Here is a 13,901-nt window from a genome sequence, read left to right as displayed (position 1 = left end):
CTGACCCTAGGATGGCGCCCATGGCAATCGAGGCGCCGTGATTGACGTAGGATCCACCCAGGAGGCACGGTGCTCTACTGGCCCTGAGGCGGTGTCACGCCACACTGTGAGCACTCATCACCCCGAGTAGCCCCCCTGGGCCCTGGTTGTCTGTTCCTTGGCCCCCGGAGCTACCTGAAGGACGGCGCTACGCGCCGGGGAGGAGGGGACGCAGGATCCGGCCTCAATGGGGCGCCCTATCTTCGAGGGACTTCTGGACTGTGGTGGCAGTGCCCTTCTACTGCACATCTCCGAACTGTCGCCCCCTGCAGCCGCGAGTTCCTAAAGGCGTCCTGACCGGACGTGGGCCCCCCAGGAGGACAGTAACCGCCCTTGGGACCGCAAAAGACTGGGCGCTCAACCTATGCTGAGCTACTACCTACCTAGACGTACCAAAGGGAGGCGGCCTGCTGCACACAAGATACACAGGAGCCGGGGCCCCCCCCCCATTTCTGTCAGCACTCATGGGGAAAACAAATGCCGCAAAATGCACGGCGGTCCCTGAGACGGCCCCCGAGAGGATGCCACAAACAAGAACATGGACGCAGGCCCATGCGTCGCAAACCGACCCTACACTGTCGGCGAAGTTAGATCAGGTGTTGGCGGCAATCGAATTGTCCCGCCTTTCGATGGAGGAGAGGTTGGGCGCTCTGACGACGGACATTAGTCTGATCCGCGACGACCACCGCAAGTTGGCGGATAGAGTGAAGGAGGGAGAACGGATCGTGACCGAGCTACAGCCTGCGGTGAAATCACAGGAAGCGGAACTGAAGGAGGTCCTACACCGTGTGGCGGCCCTCGAGGAACGCACAGTGGACTTAGAAGGGCGCTCAAGAAGATGTAACATTCGCGTCCTAGGTCTGCCGGAAGGGATTGAGAACTCGGACCCTCTCACGTACATGGAATCCTGGACCAAATCTTTCACACCGGAGGCAGACAGGTCGGCATACTTCTCCATTGAAAGAGCCCACAGGGTCCCGGCCCGAGCACCTAAACCGGGCCTCCCTTCGTGACCCATGCTGGCTAAATTCTTGCACTTCCGAGACGGCGACGCGGTGCTCCGTGCGGCCCGGACAGCGGGTCCCCTACAAGTGGAGGACCAGCATGTTATGGTGTTCCCGGACTATGCCAGAGAAGTCCAGCACCAGCGCTCCACTTACCTCGATGTCAAGAGGCGCCTCCGCGCAAATGACCTTCAATACTCCCTGCTGTTCCCGGCCCGCCTGAAAGTGCTGCACAAAGGGAAAGCCCTCTTTTTCACTACGGCGGAGGAAGCGCAGGATTGGACTGAGTTTCACTGCCCAATCATCCCTAATCCTGGACCCCAGAGAGCACGCAATAACGACTTCCGACGTTCCAGACGGCGAGGTGCGAGCCGTGCTCGATCGGGCCGCCCCAGAGGCCAGGAGTCACCCCCCACGGGCTCACCCGACCTCGCACAAATCATGCAAGAACGACGAGACGCCTTGAAAGCGGTGACCAGCCTGCATACGTCGCCCACGAGGTCGGATCTGGAAGGTCGACCGCACCTGTTCACCCCTGAGAAGGACCGGGACAGTGACGGAACAATGTCGAGGATTGGGCCAATCTCCTCCCCCCTTGTAGCGGTACACACCTTGGAAGCTACCCTGGCCAGCTGATCTGGAACCTCCTCCTGATGAAAGGACTACCTACTGTTATATCCTTCTCATGGTGTTCTGTTGTGTTGCGCGACGTCTAGGAGCCTAGACTGTTTTGTCATTTGCTTGTAAGCGCTAACGAGCGATAGATGCTTCTCATGCAAGAGCCCGACCCGCGCACAAGCCCAGCAGCGACACACGCTGCCACCCCCGCAGTTATTCGTTGTATTTCTCCCCAAGTGGGACACTAGTTTGGATATGCCACCTCCGGTGAGATATCCCCAGTATTGGGACTGTTTCCCACCTACAGTTCTGTTTATTGTTACTCCCCTTAGTCCCTCCCCTATGACTATGGAAGCTCGGCGCATAGGAACACGTATGGCACATACACACCGACGGCCGTCGGGGGCTGCAGGGGGTTCCCTCTTCCACTCACGACACCCTAAGTATGGCAGTCTCATGCTCAGACATTAATGTTCTTACACTGAATGTACGTGGCCTACACACACCCAGCAAACGCTACTCTGTTTACTCATATATTAGGCGCATGTCAGCCAATATTGCATTTCTACAGGAGACACACATTAACACCACCGAACTCACTCGCTTACAGGTCAAATGGCGAGGGATCCTCTGTGCCACACACTATTCAGCATTTGCGCGTGGCGCGTTAATTTGGGTCAGGCCTGGCACTCCCTTCCGGGAGCTTCGACGGGTGGTAGATAGAGAGGGCAGGTATGCACTTTTAGAAGGGATACTTGATGGCCAAGGTATACTGCTTGGCAGCATATACGCCCCCAACACAGATCAGGACAAATTCTGGGACCACCTCACGGGCGTTTTAGCCCAGTTCACTACAGTTCCGTGGGTACTGGGAGGTGACTTTAACTGTACACTAGACCCCACCCTGGATCGCTCGCATCCTCCCCCCACACACTCCCCGGCCCCCCGACAGGCAGACCTCTTCAGGGCATGGACCACGCACTGGGCACTCACCGACGCATGGCGCCACCTACACCCACTGGCCCGCGTTTACTCCTTCCACTCGATTCCGCATAACCTCAGGGTCCGCCTGGACCGTTTCCTTTGCTCTACACCGATCCTCCCTAAGATCGCATCTACAGATTACTTGGGTCGGGTCCTATCGGATCACGATGCCCACATCATTCGGCTGAACTGGCGTCCCCCGCACCCGCCAGTCCCCACCTGGCGCCTCCCTAGAGACTGCCTCTCGGACCCAGTATTCAGAGACGCACACAAGTCCAGCATCCAAGACTACTTCACACACAACACAGACACGGCATCGTCGGTACTGGTGGAATGGGACGCTTTTAAAGTGGTGGCAAGGGGCGAATGCATCAAACAGGTAGTCGGGGTTCGCCGCACTTTGGAACGGGTGCTCCAAACATCAGAGCAGTCTCTGGCCGCACTCACTACACAGCCCGACGACTCAGAGGAGCACGCCATACTCACAGCCAAGGCTAAGACAGAATATCAGACTGCCTGCGCTGACCTCCGGAAGTACAATTTCAGGGCTTACGCCTCTAGGGTGCATAAGGACAGAGACAAAACTGGTGCACTACTGGCTTGGATGGCTAGGCAAGATACCGTAATCAAGCCGATCACAGATATTATCAATCCGGACGGCGTGCTGGTGCGCTCACAGGCCGAGATCCTCTTGGCGTTCCAGCGACACTATACACAAGTGTACGGGACTCTGACCCACTGTTCCCCATTTTCTGTGGATAGTTTTTTAAACCCACTGACGCTACCTACAATATCGGATGAGGATAAGCGCACCCTTGACACCAAGATCAAACCCCCTGACATTACCCAGGCGATTCGTGCCATGTCCCGGAATAAAGCGCCAGGGCTGGACGGCTTCCCGCTGGAATACTACTCGACATTCTCTCCCCTAGTGGTCCCCCATTTGTCACGGGTGTTTGGGGCGTCCCTTCATCTGGGGAGATTACCCCAGTCACTGCGGGAATCCGTGATTGTCACCTTTCCTAAGCCCCACAGAGATCCACTCCGCATGGGATCGTACCGCCCCATCACGCTCCTATCGGCCGACTGTAAAATCCTGGGGAAAATTCTAGCTGATCGTTATGCACAGATCATACGCCCGCTGGTCCACCCCGACCAATGCGGCTTTGTTCCGGGAAGGAACACCTCCCAGAACCTTCGCCGAGTCTTCCATATACAAGATCAGGTGCGCGGCAGATATCCTCGTGCCGCCTGCCTCATTATGGACCTGGAGAAGGCATTTGACACCCTCACCTGGCCCTATCTCTTCTCGGTCTTGCAACGCCTTAATGTTGGCCCGACGCTTATAGCATACACACGCCTCTTGTATACCGATTTGACCACGCGAGTCCGCATCGGGAAACGTATATCGCCGGCGTTCGAGGTTCGGCGAGGCACGCGACAGGGGTGCCCCCTGTCGCCTCTCTTATTTGCATTGGCAGTCGAGCCGCTGGCGGTAAGACTGCGCCTGGAGGGTGCGGACTGGGGCATCCCACTTGCGGACGGCACGCATAGTGTCTCCATGTATGCGGATGATCTCCTCATATACGTCCGAGACATCGAAACGGACCTGACCACTATAGGGGCGACACTGGAGGAATTTGCGGATGCCTCGGGACTACAGGTGAACTGGGACAAATCCACAGTCTACCCCTTGCACCCGAGCCTACCCCCCCGGGAGGTCGAGCTCGGAGCGCATACACTTTCGTGGTCCGCGGAAGCCCCCCGATACCTTGGTGTTCACTTGTACCATTCCCCAGCTGACCTCTTCGCAGGGAATCACTGCAAAGCACTTGCCAGCCTGCGCCCGGCGGTTGCCTTCTGGAATAAACTCCCACTAGCCCCAATAGGTCGGATTGCCCTGGCTAAAATGATAATGCTTCCCCGACTCCTATACCACTTCACGAATTTACCAGTGGTGCCACCCAGATCCTTTTTCCGCGACGTTGACTCCCTCCTAGGGACCCTTATCTGGGGCGAGGGCCGACACCGGGTCGCCCTGCAAACTCTCCAACTTCCCACGACGCTGGGAGGGCTCGGAGCTCCATCCTTCGAGTCATACTTCCTTGCAGCACAGCTCCAGTGGCTGTCGTACTGGACGGCGGACCGTTACCCTCAGGAAACTGTCACCTCGACCGGCAGAATTGCGGCCCCGGAACTCACCCGTCTACTACTCCCGGGCACCAAGCCACGGCGCACGTACCCCCTCCAAGTGGCGATAGCGCGCCGATGCATGATGCGGATCCACCGAATGTCCCCCACCAGACCTCCGTACTCTCCGCTCTTACCACTGATAGGCAGCCCCAAGCAAGACTCCTACTTCACGGCTCCGTTCTTCACCGAATGGTCGCTCTGTGGCATCACGGATCTGGAGTCGCTCTTTGAGGAAGGCCAGATAAAAACACTTGACCGTCTGACCGCTGAATACGGGCTCCCCCCAGGCCAATTCCTCAGATATCGACAGCTGATTGATGGATACCGACCCCATTTTGACGTTCGTACGGGTGAGCCAGACACGCATCCAGTAATACACGCTATCCTACGTATGGGGGTGGGACGCCACTTAGTCACCTGGTTGTACAAAGCCATCCGAGAACTCTCACACGCTCCCCTGACGACCTTGCGAACTGCATGGGAGGAGGACATAGGCCGCGCGTTACATGACTCTGAGTGGACTAAGGCGCTGGAGGCCCCCAAACCCGTCTCTAGGAACGCCCGCTTCAAGAACATCCAATACTATATCCTACACAGGGCGTACCTCACCCCAGCGCGCTTACAGAAATTCTACCCCTCTACGTCATTTCTATGCCCCAGATGCTGCACCCCTGCCGCAGATTTTCGCCACATGTTTTGGAGCTGCCCCGACCTCCATCCCTTTTGGCGGGCGGTACACGACACCTTGTCGGAACTGACAGGCCTCACCACATTATCCACCTGGGAGTCTAACGCACTAGGCATCTTTCATGTCCCTAAGCGAGTCCCAGTGCATAGACGCTTAGTGTCCTTAGCGCTCCTGTTAGCGAACAGATGCATAACCATGCGCTGGCGATCCCCGGAGGGTCCCCCTATAGCAGCCTGGACGGGGGCGGTCGGTAAATGGGCGGCGGCGGAAGAAGATGCTCTTAGAGAGGAAGAAGCCAGGGGTGCGCGTAAATTTCCCATATCCATGGAATGGGCCATGCTCCTCCACAGCTTCCGCCAGATCACGAGTGTAGGTGTTCCGCCTACCCCTTCCCCTCCCCTCCCAGCCCGAGAAGACCAATAGCATCTACCTGATGTCTCCCCCCTCCCCCAGAGCAAGCTCCTGACTACCTGCTCACCCCTCTGGAACGCAGGCTGATTAACTTCCTGGGTCCCCCCCCCCCCCCTGACGCCCGTCACCGGTATCCCCCTACTTTGACCTTACTGGCGCCCACACGCTTCCCTCCCACGGTTTTGTCCCCCCCTGTTCTCTGGTAGCACCGTTCACTGACAGTACAGGCCCCGATCCAACGCCCCTGAGACCGGAATTTACGTACCTGTTATCATCCACTGTCCTCTTGGCTATGCAGGTTCACTGTCTCCCGACCAGTAGACATGTTTGTACGATCTGCATGGCTTGATTGAGGAATTGTATATTTGCTCCAGTTGTATAAACCAAAAAACGTTGCACGCATGGCTGAATGTTGAGGCCAAGTCAGCTGATAATTTCCGCTGTATCTGTTTACTTTGGTGCAACAATAAAACAAATTAAAAAAAAAAAAAATCAATTACCCATCGGTGGGTGGTTGGGATCTGGGAAGGGTGAATCTCCCATAATCACACAGCTCTTAGCAACTATAAACCTGCTTCACAGAAGTAGATGTTGACAATAAATTATTATTCTTTTTACCAACAGCCGTTGTTAGAGGGCTTATTCAGGCTTTCTGTCACTCCTGGTAAGATCTGCTTTACTTTAGAGAAGGAGTGAATCTGTTGTTTATATTTATGTTTGAAGGATTTATAAAGTGCAACAGCTACTCCTAGAGTGTCCCGGCGCAAAAGTAGGCACAAACCCTATAAATATCACGGAAGTTAGAACACAGAGCTGGACAGACACGTTTCGACCAATTTTTTGAATTTGAAGATTTTTGGTGCTTTTATGGGACTCTCATGTAACAGTGGAGGACCGAATTTCCTAGAAGATCCCAATGGTTCAAATCTTTGCCAGTCCTTGTCTGTCTGCTCCCTAAAACTGGCTGTATTTGCTTTGGTTAGATCTGCCCTCCCCCCAACGTCTTGCTGCTCAGGTGATGCTTGCAGAGCCCACCAGCAAGTGTGCAGATTTCCCAGGCCTTAATCTGGAAGCCAAACATGCTCCTGTCTATTCACCCTCAGTGCCCTTCAGACTGAGCCAGCCTACACAGGTTGGTGGCCGCGGGCTTAAGACTCCATGGCTTCATGACTCTGACATGTGTGGTAGTCCATGATGCACACTCTGCATGCTTGGGCTCCATCTCCCAGTAGGAGCCTGAAGCAAACTTCTTCTGTAGTCCTCCTGCATCTATATGTGGTCTCTTCTGATACCACAAACTGATACCGACCTCCCAGAGATCAACATGTCATCCAAGGATGAGAAGTTTAACCAACAGCCACATCCCCACCCAAGTACAGTCACAAGCTACATGGATACTTCTGATGGTGGATTGGGAGTGCTGCTGTCTCAGTGCAACAAGAGGATGAAGACCAGGCAGAGGTCGGAGGGACCACCAAGGGGGGAGAACTGGCAGCCCCTGAGGCAGAATGCAGTGGCTTTACTGTCACTGACTAATCATAGACCCCTGAGGAGGCTAAACGAAATAAAGTGGGACCCCTTTCTGACAAGGGTAATTAATGTCCCTGAACAGCCTCAACAGTGAAACACAAACTGGAGAACTAGTTAAAGCAATGAAGATGCTCCATTTAGATTTGTCACCCTCATGGACAAACACATGTTGCTTCCCCTGTGAATGTCCTTTTTTCCTCTGTTTTCAGAGGTCAAACTAGGGGTAATATTCTCAAGCCCAATTTCGCTGCTTCAGCTGCCGTTTTCGGCTTAAAAGCGGCGAATTAACTATCGCTCGATTATCAAGGACACACTAACACGTGTTTCCTTGAGTTAGAAGTCGTCTTTTCTCCACTTTGCATGTCAGCGATTTTTATCGCTAATGACATGCAAAGTGGGCGTTCCTCACAGAACAACATGGGTAAACATCGCTAAAACTGCATTGCGATATTTACAAGGATGCCCCTGGCCCACGAATCGATGATCAAAGTCGCGCTAAGGCTCCTTTATCCCAGGATTTTAACTCCTGCTGTTAATCCGATTTAGCCATCTGTAACATGGGAGGTGGATCTCAGGGCTAAATCCACACCTGCCTATTATCAAGGTTTTTGAAATGCGGGGATATTTTTGGGCTGTTGGTTTCAAGGAAGGTCACAGATTGGGGTCTGGTGAGCAAGTGTTAACACTGTTAATCAGAATGTCCATACTGGACTAACATGTTTAAACTTGTGCAAATCCCGATCTACCCGTGCCTCAGTTCCCATTTCTATCAGCGCTATGAAGACATGGAAAGAGATTTCAAGCACTAAACAAAAAATAATGCACTACACTTAAAAACGTAGAGTTAAGTTAATTTCTAGTTTCATCTTGGTCTGGTTCCTGCCGACTGGGTTCGCAGCACTTGTGCTTGCGAAGTATTAAACAATTTCCATATTTCCATATGAACGTGCAAATCCATCCATCCATTTGCACTCAGCCTCAGCAACGTCCCAGCCTTGCAGCTATCGCTCGGGTGGTCCATTAGTGAAATGGGCACTTCCTGCATAGCAGCAAGCGCAGGTACTGACCACAGCTCCCTGGTCACTTCATCCTTAAGCACCGGCCGCTCCTGCAGCGAGACTGCCCCGTAAATCTGTCTCAGGATAAAAGATCTGGCAAATTTATCAGCACTCGCGCCAGGCCTGGAGCCTGCTGTCAAAACGCGCGGGACTCCATCATTTATACAGGAGGGCCGCATCACTAAAAAATACTTACAATGGACCAGGGCGTATCAAGATGAGTGATTTATGTGATGTTCATTTCAAAAGGTTGTATGGAGTGGACGGCCCCTGCACCTCGGCAGAAGTGCTGCGTGGAGCTGCACAGAAGACCTGGCCCGGAGTGCCTGACTGCAGAGGGTAAGGAGGAGAAAGACAGCTACCGTATATAATGGCGAGTGATGCAGTGCGCGCAACAAAATTTGTTTTATTTATTTATATGTTTACTTACCTGTAATCCTCCGTAATCCATAGATTACTACAGCCCACCCTGCCCCTCCCCCTCCTCACATCACTGCCCGGCAACTACTCCCACAACCGACCGCTACTGATGGCGACCCCTATAGGGTATACCCTATGGCTCCATGTAGTCATTGCATCATATTCGGACCTTGAATTAAAAAAAGTATGTGAATTGTGACGCTGTGCGCAATGCCCCTCCTTCTCCTACATCACCGCCAAGACCTGGAATACCTGCCCTCTTACTACAAACAGCACCCTCCCTGGCAGACTTCAGAAAGAAACTCAAGACCTGGCTGTTCAACGGGGACATGGCAACCCCAGTGCCCAGATACCCCTAGGGGTGAGAGTGCTGCACTCTACAAATGATGATTGATCTCTGATTGAATGGGGGCGGGGTGCATGAGTGTGGGGACGGGTCAAAGGCATGGCTAAAAAAAAAAAAAATATTCTGTAACTTTTTAAGTCTTTCACCTTCAGGTAAATATATATAAAATAACACACAAAGTAAAAAATAAATGCAAGTTCAGTTACTAAGTGGGGAATAATGCTGGTTGGTGCAGTGGAGATTAGTGACTTCTGTATGTTTAGGGCTACGAGGTCCCAGTCTGTAACAGAAAGCACTGTGAATATGCATGTCATTATTTTAAATTTGCATTACACACAGTTAAGGTCAGCTGCTAGAAAATTAGCAAAAATATTTTCAAATATAAAAGTGCTTCTAAAATATAGATATTAGTAATACCCAGTCTGTAAGTAGTTCAATTTGTTTAATAACTGTCTTTTAAAAGCACACACTTTGTAGCTCAGCTGGAAATGCCACTAAAAAATGTAAGCCTGTGTCATCAGAAAGCATCAAGGGATACCATCAATTAGAGCCCTTATCGGCTTCCACTCACCCTTTACGTTAGCAATTGATCAGTTGTGCAAATTTACCTAACCCTTCCCAGACGTGCGAGTGCACACCAGTTCCCTCCCAGCCATCCAACTGCACCACTCCCTCTTTAGTAAACATACAAAGGGAAGCCATAGTTGGTGCAAAACGAACGCAGTTTATTCAACATAACACATGGACATTGTGAGAAGTTGGCCTGATATGCAGTGCTCACTATTCTAGTGATCACTATGTATCAGTCCAAACAACCCTTATTGATGATTGGTTGTAAGTCAACCTTATAGACCAGCTATCCTAGTAGCATGGATACGAGCAGTCTAAGGCTAAGACTCTAGAGGGCGTGTTAAGCCAGCTGTTTCACCATCACATTACCCCTTGAACACCAAGTGAAAAGACACCACACAAGTTGTTATGAAAATAAATGTATATTTATTTCTAACAAGTCTACCCTGAGCTCTTTATGAGTCAGGGAGCTAAGCACAATACAAAACTCTTAAGAAAATACTTTAAGTCGCACAATTTACACAAATGCCCTAGGGGCACGAAAAACCATATACACAATAAGTGGAATGCGAACTTGCTAGCAGGTAAGTAATACTTTTCTAGACTCAGGAATCGCTAGGCCTACAATTCTAAACACTGGGATTAGATGCAGGAGGCCTGTGGACGTCGTGTGCAGAGTGGGAACTCTCACGCGTAAGGCGGGAAAAAGTCTATGGAGGCTAGCAGTTGCAAAGTTACTGTTCTCGGGCGAACCCGACTAGGTGGGTCGAAAACAAGAGTGGATCCGAGCACTTAGGGTGTTGGACTATGCTGGAGCACCGGAGTACTCAGGTTACCTAGCCCAGGGGCTGCGGCTGCATAGGGTTGAAGTTGCGTCGGAAACCCTCGTTGAAGATCCAGGAGCCTGAAGAAGAAGTTGCTGGCAGGCGGCCAGTGAAGAAAAGTTTGAAGAGATCCAAGCCTGGATCAGGGAAGAAGAAAACCTGAAAGCAGAGGGGACCAAGTTCTGAATCACTAGCCAGTGATTAAGTGGGCACCAGGATGGCACCGGGCGAAGTCACCGCAGTCAGGTGAGTGGGCGCTGCTGGGCTCTGCAGTCTCTCGGACCAGGAGGCATTGTCGGCGACCAGGATGGAGGTGCGAGCTGTCCCACGAAGGTTCTTGCTGTCGACGTCGCTGGACCCAGGATTGGGCAACAAGTCTTGGCAAATGCAAGGCCCACGCGGTGGACCTAAAATGGCGTCTTGGGTGGACCAGGAGGGTCCAGGGTGCTCCTCTTTTGGAGGGGAGCACTGGCTAGTCTGGAGCAACCAGACCAGCAGTGTTAGTTGTCGTGGAGCATCGTGAGGGGGCCACTAGCCAACGGGCAAGCGACCTGGACAACGCGGTGAGCAGCAAAAAGCAGAAGGGCCCCACGCCGATCTCGTGGATGCAGGGGGGCTGAACTTCGGTGCTGGAGCTGCTCAGGGTCGGGGCTTCTCTTACCCCAAGGCACTCAGTCGAGGGTCACTCAGGCGTAGTGCTGGACAAGCGTTGTGCAGTTCTGAAGATGGCCGGTCCCTCGAGGTCTCATCACACCCACGGATCACAGCTGGGCTGATGATGTAGGTTGAGGTCAGAGGTGCCAGGGAAGCTGGTTCTCGTCGTGCTGGAGCAGTCTTGATCCGAAGGAGAGACTGGCAACAAACCGCGATGCTTGGTTGGTGCCTGCTGCTGCAGGGTGACTACTCCTTAGTCACAAGGGAGAAATCTTAGGAAGAGTCTTGAGTTCCTTCTTGAAGAAAGTAGTTTCAGGATTCAAAGATGATCTGATTTGGAAGGGGGCCAGTTCCTACCTTTATCCTGAAAAAGGGGGCTGGCACGTGACTAAGTCCTGCCCTATGGGTGGGACTAGGAGGGGGGTGGTTACACCCCTCTCCTTTGGTGGGCTTTCCCCAGGCCAGGGGCTGGAGTGCCCCTGGAACTGGTTTCAGCCGGCCTATGCATAGTGAGCACCGGGGTGCCACTTGCAGTCACCTTCCTCTAAAGCCCTGCCTACCTAGAATACACAAAATCCTGTCTGGGACGGTGCTGGCACCGCCCCTGGCAGGAAACCCTTTGTCCTTGCCTCCTGGGCTGGGAGGACTCCCAGCAGCAGGAGGGCAGACTTGTGTCTCGGTGGCAGCATCCATTTTGTGAAGCTAAGGCTCTGTCTAACTTTAACCGGGGTTACAGGTTACATACATGTCGTGTCCCTCTAGAAGGGTGGAATGCTAACCCCGTCGCCAGAATTGGCGAGGGGTTAGTATTCCAATTCGTATGACACCTTACTCGACATGTTTTGATAAAGCGATACCAGAGTTGGCACATAACCGCGAGGATTATAATGCACTTAAGAGTATATGGTATGCGATATCATGGAAACGGCTAAGGGATGGATCCCGAAAGCCGCAGACAGGCTCAGCTCATGCCAGAGCACTATCTCACACGATTCCAAGCACTCTGCCTTCAGGATTGTTAAGGCCTGCCATAGGAGTGACTGATAGGAGATCTGTGTGCCCATTTTAGGGTTTAGATATAGGAATACTATATCTAAAGCAAAGGGTAATTACACCACCTTGCCCCAGCTGTCGTGCAGCCAGTTGTGTCAGATCTGGATGGCCAGCCAGGGGTGGCATAATACATGCTGCAGCCCCTGGTAGGCCCTGGTTACACCTATGCCCTGGGTACCTAAGGTACTCTGTACAGGGACTGATAAGGTGACTCAGTATCCAATTAGATAGGTACCTAGGGTACATGGAATCCATTTTACAGAGAGAGCAGTAGGCCTGGGGTCTTGAATAGCAGGGCCCCAGGTCAAATAAGTCAGAAAACCAGCAAAACACCAGGCAAAAAGTTGGGGGCAACCATAGTCAGGGATCTACCTTCCTATAGACATGATACATCACAACTTAATGGTCACTAGTATTCCATGGATTCAGGTACTTCAACACATCTGTCACATCTTTCAAGTTTACAACAGCAGTTCTGGTCTTGTTATTCCCTATTTAATTAATGACAACACTTCCGGGTCAGCCCTTGCTCGACTACCCCTTTGCAGGTGTCTATCGTTAGCGGCTTCTAGACTTCCCTTGCTACCGAGACCTATGTGGGAAGCCATTAGGCCTCTCCTGGGATGCAAGTACCATGTCCGCCTTCAGCTGACCCTGCTGGCCCATCGCCCACACCCAGTGCCACTGCTGGTAGGCATCCCAAGGGCACTGACTGAGCAGCTGACTGAGCAGCTCTTCTTCCTAGGCTATTGTGCTTTCCGTGTCTATGTGTTTTGACCTGGTTACAGCACGGAAACAGCACTCTTAGTGGCCACAGAGGAGTTGAAAATGAAATTAAATGAATTTGTACTTGTATAGCGCACTTTTACCCTGAGGTGTCTTGGCTCTGTACGCATACCGCTGTGGAACCCTTCCTGGCTTTTCCCTGTGAAATGCCCACTCCTGGGCACCCCCAAGGTGAAGCCAGGCATCCCAGCGCTGTTGGGGCCGTTGTGGAGATTAAGCAAGCTATTGCCCAGAGTTGCAGAGCGGGACCCATGATTAGGACAGGCACCGAGGCGAGAATTATCAGGTCCGAGGAAATTGAGCCCAAGACCCACAGAGGCGGGAATTGAACCCTGGTCCCAGGCCAAACCTCTGCATCAGGGTCTGCTGCTCTAACCATTGAGCCACACTTCACCAAGGTGGATCAGCTGCTGTAATTCTGCTTGTGCTGAGTGCAGCATTTGAAACTGTCGCCTATCCAATTCTACTTCATAGATTGGAAGAGGCTGGGATTACTGGTCTAGCACTAAAATGGTTTGCCACCTTCCTAAATAATAGAAGCTTTCAAGTCAATGAAGGGCCTTTTTACTCAGCCTCCCATTATTTAAAATGTGGGGTCCAATAGGGATCCTCACGCCCACATTTGTATTTCTTTATGTTTGTCCACTTTCAGGTATCATCTGTTCTCATGCACTTTCAATGGTGTCAGATACGGACAACACACAGATTATTATTTCACTCACT

Source organism: Lissotriton helveticus, chromosome 5_1, assembly GCF_964261635.1.
Source record: "Lissotriton helveticus chromosome 5_1, aLisHel1.1, whole genome shotgun sequence".
Lineage (NCBI taxonomy): Eukaryota > Metazoa > Chordata > Amphibia > Caudata > Salamandridae > Lissotriton > Lissotriton helveticus.
Note: the sequence above shows the minus strand (reverse complement) of the source record.